Genomic DNA, 15,032 nt, shown 5'->3' with positions numbered 1-15,032 from the left:
GAAGGTGTGTCTGAACCCGTAGAAAGGTGCTATCTACGGCCTAAAATGGTTCTTCGGCTATCCCCATATAATAACTATTTTTGGTTCCAAGTATAGCTGTTTTGGGGTTCCATGTAGAACACTTTCCACAGAGGGTTCTACATGAATCCCAAAATTGTTTTACCTGGACCAAAAAAGGTGCTTCTATGGGGACAGCTGAAGAACCCTTTTAAAACAGTGTACAGATAAGCCGTATTCAGATTTTTACTTAATTCTCTCATAATTCCAGCACTTTTATGCCCGAGGAAACCATGAATAAGGTCATGCAAACCTGCCGGTTCCATAGCTAAAAATAACAGCATTCTCCATGCGCTGTCATTTCTAAACTGATAAGAGCTATTGATAAGAGCTAGGTAAATGAGTAATCCGTTTGGAGAAGGGGATTGTAAATACACATAGCAAATGTTTTAGATCATTTTCCCTTATGATCCCTGGAATGTGAAACCAGTTAAATGGAAGCAAACAGAAAATCATATCAACATGACATGAACTTTTCCGCAGTGAAATAGACAATAAATAGGTGTGCCGTTATCTTTATGCCTGAATTTTTTTGCATGGATGAAATTTGGACATCAAAGCTTCTGTAGGGCTGAACATGCTGAGTTGATGTATGTACTTTATAATGTTTTAATTATAGCCTATGCCTGGGCTTTTTTCCATTTTATTTTACAATTTGTATCATGGGAAATATTAGCCACTATTGGGAGCCACCATCAGTAATACCCACATACATTTAGAACTGTCACTTTAGTGTTAGTTCTCTTCAATTTGTATCTTACATCCTCTGTCAGGTCTGTGTTAATTATTCCTGAGGGTCGCTAGCATTAGTGGATCATATTAGGTTAACAACTTGTATCCTATTTCAATCAATATGGTTCAAGACGACTGGACCGTTGTCATCACAGTTCCATGATTAGTGAGGATTAGATTCATAGGACAATTGCTCAACACCTACACTTTTTTCCACCTTACAATATTTAATGGATTGAAATTTAATGAGAACTTTCAGGATGAATCAAACCACTGTATTTTTTTATTAATCAATATATTTAGAGCGTAAAGGCTCTCCAAACCAGTTTTTTTTAAATGATACATACATACTTTCCTAACCCTAAAATGTTCCTAAATAATCTAACAAATCAGTGTATTTTAAAATCAGTTGGTGCTGAAATTGAGATGAAGATGCATACATGACATTCTTTCATTGATCCCTATATTTTTTAACCCGTTCTCTCAATGTATCTCAATGTCTGTCGTCAAAATTCTAATTAAAGGTACACCATATTTAAAGGGATTACTTAAGATAAATGTACTGAAAAACATATTGAATGAGAACTCCAGGAGAAAATCTGTTGGCCAGCAAGTGGGAGGGTTTTCAACAGTTGCATTACATTTATTCAGCGTGCGCAAGGGAACCACACCTGCAAATGCCATTACGAACCTTCATAAGGTAAATCTGAATACCAACTACTGAGAAGTAGTATAGTAATTTCCCAATGAGCCCTTAGTGACTGAGTTGATGAACAACAAGGCTCCAGAGGTCAGATTTCAATAAACACTGAATATTTTCTTATTTAACTAGGCAAGTCAGTTAAGAACACATTCTTATTTACAATGAAAGCCTAGGAACAGTAGGTTAACTGTCTTGTTCAGGGGCAGAATTACAGATTTTTACCTTGTCAGCTTTCGGTTACTAGCCCGACGCTCTAACCACTAGGCTACCTGCCGCCCCATGCTGGATCAAATAGAAAAAAGCTGAATTAAAAAGACTGGAGTGTGTTGAATAATTAATGGCAATGGAGAGGACAGCATGTGTGCAGAGTTGCAGCTGGATGAGAGCCTTAGCTTGTTAGCTCCATTGATTTGCTGGAGCCAGTTGTCCTAGTAGGGTAGTGGTCCGTTGGAACACAGCTGGTGCCCAGGACTGAGACAGGCGTGAGCAGCTGCCCACTTGGTCGGACTCTGAATCTGAGTCTGATAAACACTGAGACACTGGCAGATACTCACACAAACTGGGGGACTGTGATATGCTGAGAAACAGAGAAATAGAAAAACAAAAATGACAGACACACAGGAAGAGGACAAGCAGACAGACATACAGAGCAACATGCACAGGGTACTACGTGCTAGCGAGTACTAATAATACAGTAACAGCAACATCAACAAACAACTTCTTTGTTTCTTTCTTTCTTCTTTGTTTCCTTCTTTTCAATTCATGCAGGAGCCTTTCAGGGGTAAATCCCTCTAGTAATTAAAGCTGCAAAATCTACCCCACTTTCAGCTCCAGCTAATGTCCGTAAGACTGCTTCTAAAGCTGGTCTGCCTTCTTCTTCTATAGAAGGCTTGTGTGTATAAGTCTCTTTCGTTCACACACACACACACACACACACACACACACACACACACACACACACACACACACACACACACACACACACACACACACACACACACACACACACACACACACACACACACACACACACACACACACACACACACAGAGTTATGTCCTGATTTGCATGTGCTTAGCTTTAGAATAAACACTTGAAATACATATGCATCATATATGCAACTTAGTACTGAGAACAACTTCTACACTGGGCTGGGGTTATACAATATGGTAGCTCAGAGAACCCTCAGTGTGTTATGATAATGTTCAAGCTTGGCTAGTTGATTCATCCCATCTCAGATGTGGTGCCCATTTTTCAATTTTTAGATACCATTCTTGGCCGGTGGTTCACTGACTCTCTCCACGGCTTCCACCCACACCATGGGATCCGAGCATCCCTTTCTCTGTGCCAGTTGATGGGCATAGAGTCTCTGTCCTGCCCCTCCGTGCCAGGGAGGTGGAGCCCTGCTGTGAGTGAGGATTACAGTAATATACAGTATCACCATTGTTTGTTTTAAATGGGGGATGGGTCATGTTTTTACACACCAAGGCCAGGGATCTGTCATGATACTGTCTGCATCAAGAACACACCTTGATCATTCTCAACAAACTTATTGTGAGTCTGGAAGGAGAGTTTACAGTCCAACCAGACACCTAGGTATTTGTAGTTGTCCACATATTCTAGATCAGAACCGTCCAGAGTAGTGATGCTAGTCGAGCGTGAGGGTGCGAGCAGCAATCGGTTGAAGTGCATGCACTTAGTTTTACTAGCATTTAAAGCAGTTGGAGGCCACGGAAGGAGTGTTGTATTGCGTTGAAGCATGTTTGGAGGTGTCCAAAGAAGGGCCAGATGTATACCGAATGGTGTCGTCTGCGTAGAGGTGGATCAGAGAATCACCAGCAGCAAGAGCGACATCATTGATATATACAGAGAAAACCAGGCGAGGCAGTCATTTGAGAAGCCAAGGCTCTTGAGTCTGCCGATAAGAATGCGGTGATTGACAGAGTCGAAAGCCTTGGCCAGGTTGATGAAGACGATTGCACAGTACTGTCTTTTATCGATGGCGGTATGATATCGTTTAGGACCTTGAGCGTGGCTGAGGTGCACCCATGACCAGCTCGGAAACCAGATTGCATAGTGGATAAGGTACGGTGGGATTCGAAATGGTCGGTGATCTGTTTATTAACTTGGCTTTTGAAGATTTTAGAAAGGCAGGGCAGGATGGATATAGGTCTATAACAGTTTGGGTCTAGAGTGTCTCCCCCTTTGAAGAGGGGGATGACCGTGGCAGCTTTCCAATCTTTGGGGATATCTGACGATACGAAAGAGAGGTTGAACAGGCTAGTGATAGGGGTTGCAACAATTGCAGCGGATAATTTTAGAACGAGAGGGTCCAGATTGTCTAGCCCAGCTGATTTGTAGGGATCCAGATTTGTGTGTGGGGGGGGGGGGGGTGTGTGCTGAGATGTTGGACAGGGTAGGGGTATGTTGGACAGGGTAGGGGTAGCCAGGTGGAAAGCATGGCCTGCCATGGAACAGTGCTTATTGAAATGATTGATTATCGTAGATTTATCGGTGGTGACAGTGTTTCCTATCCTCAGTGCAGTGGGCAGCTGGGAGGACGTGCTCTTATTCTCAATGGACTTTACAGTGTCCCAAAACTTTTTGGAATTAGTGCTACAGGAAGCAAATTTCAGTTTGAAAAAAATAGCCTTAGCTTTCCTAACAGGCTGAGTATATTGGTTCCTGACTTCCCTGAAGAAGGTGTTTTGGTTCCTGACTTCCCTGTCTCCGAGAGATGAACGTACTTTGGTGCGAAAAGTGCAAATCAATCCCAGAACAACAGCAAAGGACCTTGTGAAGATGCTGGAGGAAACGGATACAAAAGTATCTATATCCACAGTAAAACGAGTCCTATATCGACATAAACTGAAAGGCTGCTCAGCAAGGAAGAAGCCACTGCTACAAAACCTCCATAAAAAAGCCAGACTACGGTTTGCAACTGCACATGGGGACAAAGATCGTACTTTCTGAAGAAATGTCCTCTGGTCTGATGAAACAAAAAGAAGACTGTTTGGCCACAGTGACCATCGTTATGTCTGGAGGAAAAAGGGAGAGGCTTGCAAGCCGAAGAACACCATCCCAACCGTGAAGCACGGGGGTGGCAGCATCATGTTGTGGAGGTGCTTTGCTGCAGCAGGGCCTAGTGCTCTTCACAAAATAGATGGCATCATGAGGTAGGAAAATGATGTGGATATATTGAAGCAACATCTCAAGACATCAGCTTTTGAAGTTAAAGCTTGGTTGCAAATGGGTCTTCCAAATGGACAATGACCAAGCATACTTCGAAAGTTGTGGTAAAATGGCTTAAGGACAACAAAGTCAAGCTATTGGAGGGGTCATCACAAAGCCCTGACCTCAATCCAATAGAAAATATGTGGGCATAACTGAAAAGGTGTGTCTGGTGCAAACCCAACACCTCTCATCACCCTGAGAACACCGTCCCCACAGTGAAGCATGGTGGTGGCAGCGTCATGCTGTGGGGATGTTTTTCATCATCAGGGACTGGGAAACTGGTCAGAACAGAAGGAATGATGGATGGCGCTAAATACAGGGAAATTTTTGAGGGAAACCTGTTTCAATCTTCTAGAGATTTGAGACTGGGACGAAGGTTCACCTTCCAGCAGGACAATGACCCTAAGCATACTGCTGAAGCAACACTCAAGTGGTTTAAGGGGAAACATTAAATGTCTTGAAATGGCCTAGTCAAAGCCCAGACCTCAATCCAATTTTCAAATCTGTGGCATGACTTAAAGATTGCTGTACACCAGTGGAACTCATCCAACTTGAAGGAGCTGGAGCAGTTTTGCCTTGAAGAATGGGCAAAAATCCCAGTGGCTAAATGTGTCAAGCTTACAGAGATATACCCCAAGAGACTTGCAGCTGTAATTGCTGCAAAAGGTAGCTCTACAAAGTAGAGGGGGGGGGGGGGGGGGGGGGGGGTGAATAGTTATGCATGCTCAAGTTTTCAGTTTTTTGTCTTATTTCTTGTTTGTTTCACAATAAAACATATTTTGCATCTTCAAAGTGGTAGGTATGTTGTGTAGATCAAATGATACAACCCCCCCAAAAATCTATTTGAATTCCATTGCCAAGGGGGTGAATACTTTCACAAGCCACTGAACACAGACATGGAATCACTGGTCACTTTAATAATGTGTATATACTGTTCTGAGTTACTCATCTCAGAAGTATATACCGTATTATATTCTACTGTATTTTAGTCAATGCCACTCCGACATTGCTCGTCCTTATATTTAGATCTTTCTTAATTCCATTCTTTTACTTTAGATTTGTGTGTATTGTTGTGAATTGTTAGATACTACTGCACTGTTGCAGCTAGGAACACAAGCATTTATCATCTGCTAAAAATGTGTGTGACCAATAAAATGTGATTTGATTTGTCCACAAAAACACTACAGTGAATACTAGAGTTTATAAATATAGTAATACAACAGTATTTAGACCATAGTGTCCTATATACTTTTTTTAATGTGGGTTAGCTGTAAATGTGTAACATGTTTGATGTTTGAACTAGGACCACAATGGAAATAAATTGTAAACTTTTTTTGTGTTATGGAAATGTACAAATGCATTTGTGGTTGTATTGTATATATAAAATCAATCAAGGGATACTACAATATGGAGTATAGTATTCTACAAAAAAATTATATAATAAGTACTACACGATCGAGGGGGAACTTCAGAGGAAATCCCTGGCATGAGCTCCTCACGTTCAAATCAAAACAGCATCGACAAAGCTAGCAGTTAGTAGTAAAGTAAACACTACATATATGAGGGATTCTACAGTGTGTAGTATAGTATTAAACACATTATAGAACAACATTCTAAAGTAAGCACTACATGATCAAGAGATAACAGTGTGCAGTATGATGTTCTACAGTATACTACAAAATTCTATAGTAAGTACTACACAATATGTGTGTCGTATAGAAGTCTCCAGTATACTACAAAATGTTAAAGTACTACACATGGTTAAAGGGATACTAGAGTGTGAGGTATATGATTCTACAGTATACTACAGTTTATTACAGAATTCTATAGTAAGTACTATAGTTTTCTATAGTAAACTGTCGTATGTTACGTGGGAGCACCTACTAGAAAACAATGGAACATAATAGACCTTAAATATTTCTACACTATGCAAACATCTATTCATATAGTATGTCTGATTTAGTCAAATTAATATCGCATCTTCACTCTTCCACTGGAATAAGCAGCAGTAATTTATCTCGCTGCTCTATAATGTGGATGTCATGCTGTGAAGCTCAACGCATCTTGAAAAGGAAAAGCTCATGTCTGCGGCAATGCCACTAAACTGGGTTGCCAACGTAAGCAAAGGATTTTACAAGAGAAAAGTTTGGGGGTAGAACTGGAACAAGTACATTAATTTATAATGGCTTGCCCGGGTGCATAATTGTATCATTTGGTCCGAGGGGACATGAAAGGACATGACACAGCCTGATGATTATGGTATGTCTGCATTCAGTAAATATAATCTAAGAGCCAACTTGTGCTTGATCCGAAAATGTGGTTGGAGGCGCAGTATGGATGGTATGTGATGCAAATGCGGAGCCTCCGGAAGCCCGGCAGAGGCCACATTGAGGTCCGTACTGCATCGGCGTGCGTCTCTCAAATTTTGCAACATTGCGGAGGGCTCAGTATAACTCCGCATTGACATGATTGGTTGACAGTAGGTGAGGGCGGGAGGTCCTGTATGAACATAAACTAACTTCCTTGACAACAGCTCTGCTCAACATCTTTGCGCTGCTAACGCAAAGCTCAAGAAATATGAATGACCTCACTTCTGCGGGACCCATCACCATAAATGCTGCACGGCCATTGTCGACACCTGATTGACCATGCAGCGCCTTTTAGTGCTCTCTTTTCCTTGGCCTTGTTCCTTTACCTTGAACATACAGTACCAGTCATGTTTGGACACACCTACTCATTCAAAGGTTTTTCTTTATTTTTACTATTTTCTGCATTGTAGAATAATAATGAAGACTTCAAAATTATGAAAAAACACATGGAATCATGTCATAACCAAAAAAGTGTCAACCAAATCAAAATATATTTTATATTTTACATCCTCCAAAGGAGCCACCATTTGCCTTGATGACAGTTTCGCACACTCTTGAGATTCTCTCAATCAGCTTCACGAGGAATGCTTTTCCAACAGTCTTGAATGAGTTCCCACATATGCTGAGCACTTGTTGGGTGCTTTTCCTTCACTCTGCAGTCCAATTCATCCCAAACCATCTCAATTGGGTTGAGGTCGGATGATTGTGGAGGCCAGGTCATCTGATGCAGGACTCCATCACGCTCCTTCTTGGTCATATAGCCCTTACACAGCCTGGAGGTGTGTTGGGTCACTGAAGTTGGAGACTTTCAGTATATCTCCCTCACAAACGTTAAGCGTCAGCTGTCAGAGCAGCTTACCAATCGCTGCAGCTGTACTCAGCCCATCTGTAAATAGCCCATCCATCCAACTACCTACCTACCTACCTCATCCCCATATTTGTTTTTGTTTTTCTGCTCTTTTGCACACTAGTATTCTACTTGCACATCCTCATCTGCACATCTATCACTACAGTGTTAATTGCTAAATTGTAATTACTTCGCCGCTATGGCCTATTTATTGCCTTACCTCCTTACTTAATTTGCACACACTGTATGCAGATTTTTTCTATTGTGTTATTGACTGTACGTTTGTTTATCCCATGTGTAACTCTGTGTTGTTGTTTTTGTCGCACTGCTTTGCTTTATCTTGGCCAGGTCATAGATGTAAATGAGAACTTACCTGGTTAAATAAAGGTGAAATTAAAAAAAATAATAAGAAATTGTCCTGTTGGAAAAACAAATGGGATGGTGTATCGTCACAGTGTTAGCCATGCTGGTTGTGTGCCACAAGTTCTAAATAAATCACTGACAGAGTCACCAGCAAAGCACCCCCACACAATCACACCTCCTCCTCCATGCTTCACAGTGGGAACCACACATGCATAGATCATCTGTTCACCTACTCTGTGTCTCACAAAGACATGGCAGTTAGAACCAAAAATCTCAAATTTGAACTCATCAGACCAAAGGACAGATTTCCACCAGTCTAATGTCCATTGATTGTGTTTCGTGGCCCAAGCATGTCTGTTCTTATTATTTTTGTCCTTTAGTAGTGGTTTCTTTGCAGCAATTCGACCATGAAGGTCTGTGTCACACCCTGGTCAAAGTATTTTGTGTTTATCTTTATTTATTTGGTCAGGCCAGGGTTTGGCATGGGTTTTTGTATGTGGTGTGTATTTATGGGGATTGTAGCTAGTGGGGTGTTCTAGCTAAGTCTATGGCTGTCTGAAGTGGTTCTCAATCAGAGGCAGGTGTTTATCGTTGTCTCTGATTGGGAACCATATTTAGGCAGCCATATTCTTTGAGTTTGTCGTGGGTGATTGTCCTTAGTGTCCTGATGTCATTGTTCTTTGTTAGGTTACACAAGTATAGGCTGTTTCGGTTTTCGTTAAGTTTATTGTTTTGGTAGTGTTTGTGTTTAGTGTGTTTTCTTCATTAAACATGGATTGCAATAGACACGCTGCATTTTGGTCCGACTCTCCTTCACATACAGAAAACCGTTACAGAATCACCCACCACCAACGGACCAAGCAGCGTGTCAACAGGCAGCAACAGCAGCGTAAAGAGGAATGGACATGGGAGGACGTTTTAGATGGCAAGGGCTGTTACACTTGGGAGGAGATACTGGCTGGAAGAGATCGCCTCCCATGGGAACAGGTGGAGGCACTTAGGAGAGCAGAGGCAGCCGGAGAGAGGAGCCGGCGATATGAGGGAACACGGCTGGCAAGGAAGCCCGAGAGGCAGCCCCAAAAATTTCTTGGGGGGGGGCTAACAGGGAGTATGGCTACGCCAGGTAGGAGACCTGGGCAGACTCCCTGTGCTTACCGGGGGGCTAGAGAGACCGGACAGGCACCGTGTTATGCAGTGGTGCGCACGGTGTCTCCAGTGCGGGTGCATAGCCCGGTGCGGTATATTCCAGCTCCGCGTGTCGGCCGGGCTAGATTGAGCGTCGAGCCTAATGCCATGAAGCCGGCTCTACGCAGCTGGTCCCCAGTGCGTCTCCTTGGGCCGGCTTACATGGCACCAGCCTTGCGCTCGGTGTCTCCGGTTCGCCTGCATAGCCCAGTGCGGGCTATTCCACCTCGCTGCACTGGCAGGGCGACCGTGAGCATTCAACCAGGTAAGGTTGGGCAGGCTCGGTGCTCAAGAGCTCCAGTGCGCCTGCACGGTCCGATTTTTCCAGTACCACCTCCACACCCCAGCCCTCCGGTAGCAGCTCCCCGCACCAGGCTTCCTGTGCGTGTCCTCGGCCCAGTACCACCAGTGCCAGCACCACGCATCAGGCCTACAGTGCGCCTCGCCTGTCCAGCGCTGTCGGAGCCCTCCTCCTCTCCAGCGCTGTCGGAGTCTCCCGCCTGTTTAGCGCTGTTAGAGCCTTCCTTCTCTACAGCGCTGCTGGAGTCTCCCGCCTGTTCAGAACTGCCAGTTAGCATAGAGCTGCCAGTTAGCATAGAGCTGCCAATTAGCATAGAGCTGCCAGTCTGCAAGGAGCTGCCAGTCTGCAAGGAGCTGCCAGTCTGCAAGGAGCTGCCAGTCTGCATAGAGCTGCCAGTCTGCAAGGAGCTGCCAGTCTGCAAGGAGCTGCCAGTCTGCAAGGAGCCGCCAGAGCTGCCAGTCTGCAAGGAGCCGCCAGAGCTGCCAGTCTGCAAGGAGCCGCCAGAGCTGCCAGTCTGCAAGGAGCCGCCAGAGCTGCCAGTCTGCAAGGAGCCGCCAGAGCTGCCAGTCTGCAAGGAGCCGCCAGAGCTGCCAGTTAGTGTGGAGCAGCCAGGGCCGCCAGTCAGCATGGAGCAGCCAGGGCCGCCAGTCAGCATGGAGCAGCCAGGGCCGCCAGTCAGCATGGAGCAGCCAGTCAGCATGGAGCAGCCAGTCAGCATGGAGCAGCCAGAGCAGCCAGTCAGCATGGAGCAGCCAGAGCTGCCAGTCAGCATGGAGCAGCCAGTCAGCATGGAGCAGCCAGAGCTGCCAGTCAGCATGGAGCAGCCAGTCAGCATGGAGCAGCCAGAGCTGCCAGTCATCATGGAGCAGCCAGTCAGCATGGAGCAGCCAGAGCTGCCAGTCGACCAGACTCTTCCAGATCTGCCAGTCGACCAGACTCTTCCAGATCTGCCAGTCGACCAGACTCTTCCAGATCTGCCAGTCGACCAGACTCTTCCAGATCTGCCAGTCGACCAGACTCTTCCAGATCTGCCAGTCGACCAGACTCTTCCAGATCTGCCAGTCGACCAGGATCTGCCAGTCAGCCAGGATCTGCCGAAACCACCAGCCAGCCTGGATCTGGTAGATTCATCAACCTGCCTGAGCTTCCTCTCACTCCTGAGCTTCCTCTCACTCCTGAGCTTCCTCTCAGTCCCGAGCTGCCTCAGTCCCGAGCTGCCCCTCAGTCCCGATCTGCTCCTCAGTCCAGTGGGGTTCTGGGTGAGGACTACTAGGCCATGGTCGGCGGCGAGGGTGGACTATCCAGGGACGCGAGGAGAAGGGACTAAGACATTGATTGAGTGGGGTCCACGTCCCGCGCAGGAGCCGCCACCATGGACAGACGCCCACCCGGACCCTCCCTATTGTTTTGAGGTGCGTTCGGGAGTCCGCACCTTAGGGGGGGGGGGTTCTGTCACACCCTGGTCAAAGTATTTTGTGTTTATCTTTATTTATTTGGTCAGGCCAGGGTGTGGCATGGGTTTTTGTATGTGGTGTGTATTTATGGGGATTGTAGCTAGTGGGGTGTTCTAGCTAAGTCTATGGCTGTCTGAAGTGGTTCTCAATCAGAGGCAGGTGTTTATCGTTGTCTCTGATTGGGAACCATATTTAGGCAGCCATATTCTTTGAGTTTGTCGTGGGTGATTGTCCTTAGTGTCCTGATGTCATTGTTCTTTGTTAGGTTACACAAGTATAGGCTGTTTCGGTTTTCGTTAAGTTTATTGTTTTGGTAGTGTTTGTGTTTAGTGTGTTTTCTTCATTAAACATGGATTGCAATAGACACGCTGCATTTTGGTCCGACTCTCCTTCACATACAGAAAACCGTTACAGAATCACCCACCACCAACGGACCAAGCAGCGTGTCAACAGGCAGCAACAGCAGCGTAAAGAGGAATGGACATGGGAGGACGTTTTAGATGGCAAGGGCTGTTACACTTGGGAGGAGATACTGGCTGGAAGAGATCGCCTCCCATGGGAACAGGTGGAGGCACTTAGGAGAGCAGAGGCAGCCGGAGAGAGGAGCCGGCGATATGAGGGAACACGGCTGGCAAGGAAGCCCGAGAGGCAGCCCCAAAAATTTCTTGGGGGGGGGCTAACAGGGAGTATGGCTACGCCAGGTAGGAGACCTGGGCAGACTCCCTGTGCTTACCGGGGGGCTAGAGAGACCGGACAGGCACCGTGTTATGCAGTGGTGCGCACGGTGTCTCCAGTGCGGGTGCATAGCCCGGTGCGGTATATTCCAGCTCCGCGTGTCGGCCGGGCTAGATTGAGCGTCGAGCCTAATGCCATGAAGCCGGCTCTACGCAGCTGGTCCCCAGTGCGTCTCCTTGGGCCGGCTTACATGGCACCAGCCTTGCGCTCGGTGTCTCCGGTTCGCCTGCATAGCCCAGTGCGGGCTATTCCACCTCGCTGCACTGGCAGGGCGACCGTGAGCATTCAACCAGGTAAGGTTGGGCAGGCTCGGTGCTCAAGAGCTCCAGTGCGCCTGCACGGTCCGGTTTTTCCAGTACCACCTCCACACCCCAGCCCTCTGGTAGCAGCTCCCCGCACCAGGCTTCCTGTGCGTGTCCTCGGCCCAGTACCACCAGTGCCAGCACCACGCATCAGGCCTACAGTGCGCCTCGCCTGTCCAGCGCTGTCGGAGCCCTCCTCCTCTCCAGCGCTGTCGGAGTCTCCCGCCTGTTTAGCGCTGTTAGAGCCTTCCTTCTCTACAGCGCTGCTGGAGTCTCCCGCCTGTTCAGAACTGCCAGTTAGCATAGAGCTGCCAGTTAGCATAGAGCTGCCAATTAGCATAGAGCTGCCAGTCTGCAAGGAGCTGCCAGTCTGCAAGGAGCTGCCAGTCTGCAAGGAGCTGCCAGTCTGCAAGGAGCTGCCAGTCTGCATGGAGCTGCCAGTCTGCATAGAGCTGCCAGTCTGCAAGGAGCTGCCAGTCTGCAAGGAGCTGCCAGTCTGCAAGGAGCTGCCAGTCTGCAAGGAGCTGCCAGTCTGCAAGGAGCCGCCAGAGCTGCCAGTCTGCAAGGAGCCGCCAGAGCTGCCAGTCTGCAAGGAGCCGCCAGAGCTGCCAGTCTGCAAGGAGCCGCCAGAGCTGCCAGTCTGCAAGGAGCCGCCAGGGCTGCCAGTCTGCAAGGAGCCGCCAGAGCTGCCAGTCTGCAAGGAGCCGCCAGAGCTGCCAGTCTGCAAGGAGCCGCCAGAGCTGCCAGTCTGCAAGGAGCCGCCAGAGCTGCCAGTTAGTGTGGAGCAGCCAGGGCCGCCAGTCAGCATGGAGCAGCCAGGGCCGCCAGTCAGCATGGAGCAGCTAGGGCCGCCAGTCAGCATGGAGCAGCCAGGGCCGCCAGTCAGCATGGAGCAGCCAGTCAGCATGGAGCAGCCAGTCAGCATGGAGCAGCCAGAGCAGCCAGTCAGCATGGAGCAGCCAGAGCTGCCAGTCAGCATGGAGCAGCCAGTCAGCATGGAGCAGCCAGAGCTGCCAGTCAGCATGGAGCAGCCAGTCAGCATGGAGCAGCCAGAGCTGCCAGTCATCATGGAGCAGCCAGTCAGCATGGAGCAGCCAGAGCTGCCAGTCGACCAGACTCTTCCAGATCTGCCAGTTGACCAGACTCTTCCAGATCTGCCAGTCGACCAGACTCTTCCAGATCTGCCAGTCGACCAGACTCTTCCAGATCTGCCAGTCGACCAGACTCTTCCAGATCTGCCAGTCGACCAGACTCTTCCAGATCTGCCAGTCGACCAGACTCTTCCAGATCTGCCAGTCGACCAGACTCTTCCAGATCTGCAGTCGACCAGACTCTTCCAGATCTGCCAGTCGACCAGACTCTTCCAGATCTGCCAGTCGACCAGACTCTTCCAGATCTGCCAGTCGATCAGACTCTTCCAGATCTGCCAGTCGACCAGGATCTGCCAGTCAGCCAGGATCTGCCGAAACCACCAGCCAGCCTGGATCTGGTAGATTCATCAACCTGCCTGAGCTTCCTCTCACTCCTGAGCTTCCTCTCACTCCTGAGCTTCCTCTCAGTCCCGAGCTGCCTCAGTCCCGAGCTGCCCCTCAGTCCCGATCTGCTCCTCAGTCCAGTGGGGTTCTGGGTGAGGACTACTAGGCCATGGTCGGCGGCGAGGGTGGACTATCCAGGGACGCGAGGAGAAGGGACTAAGACATTGATTGAGTGGGGTCCACGTCCCGCGCCGGAGCCGCCACCATGGACAGACGCCCACCCGGACCCTCCCTATTGTTTTGAGGTGCGTTCGGGAGTCCGCACCTTAGGGGGGGGGGGTTCTGTCACACCCTGGTCAAAGTATTTTGTGTTTATCTTTATTTATTTGGTCAGGCCAGGGTGTGGCATGGGTTTTTGTATGTGGTGTGTATTTATGGGGATTGTAGCTAGTGGGGTGTTCTAGCTAAGTCTATGGCTGTCTGAAGTGGTTCTCAATCAGAGGCAGGTGTTTATCGTTGTCTCTGATTGGGAACCATATTTAGGCAGCCATATTCTTTGAGTTTGTCGTGGGTGATTGTCCTTAGTGTCCTGATGTCATTGTTCTTTGTTAGGTTACACAAGTATAGGCTGTTTCGGTTTTCGTTAAGTTTATTGTTTTGGTAGTGTTTGTGTTTAGTGTGTTACTTCATTAAACATGGATTGCAATAGACACGCCGCATTTTGGTCCGACTCTCCTTCTCATCAAGAAAACCGTTACAGTCTGATTCATGCAGTCTCCTATCAACAGTTGATGTTGAGATGTGTCTGTTACTTGAACTCTGTGAAGCATTTATTTGGGCTGCAACTTATCCTCTGCAGCAGATGTAACTATGAGTCTTCCATTCCTGTGGCGGTCCTCATGAGAGCCAGTTTCATCATAGTGCTTGATGGTTTTTGTGACTGCACTTGAAGAAACTTTCAAAGTTCTTGAAATTTTCCGGATTGACTGACCTTCATGTCTTAAAGTAATTATGGACTGTCGTTTCTCTTTGCTTATTTGAGCTGTTCTTGCCATAATATGGACTTGGTCTTTTACCAAATAGGGCTATCTTCTGTATACCACCCCTACCTTGTCACAACACAACTGATTGGCTCAAACAAACTAAGAAGGAAAGAAATTCCACAAATTAACATTTAACAAGGCACACCTGTTCATTGAAATCAATTCCAGGTGACTACCTCATAAAGCTGGTTGAGAGAATGTCAAGAGTGTTCAAAGCTGTCATCAAGGCAA

Source organism: Oncorhynchus mykiss, chromosome 9 (assembly GCF_057628025.1).
Source record: "Oncorhynchus mykiss isolate SJ-2025 chromosome 9, ASM5762802v1, whole genome shotgun sequence".
Classification (NCBI taxonomy): Eukaryota; Metazoa; Chordata; class Actinopteri; order Salmoniformes; family Salmonidae; genus Oncorhynchus; species Oncorhynchus mykiss.
This window is presented reverse-complemented; position numbering follows the sequence as displayed.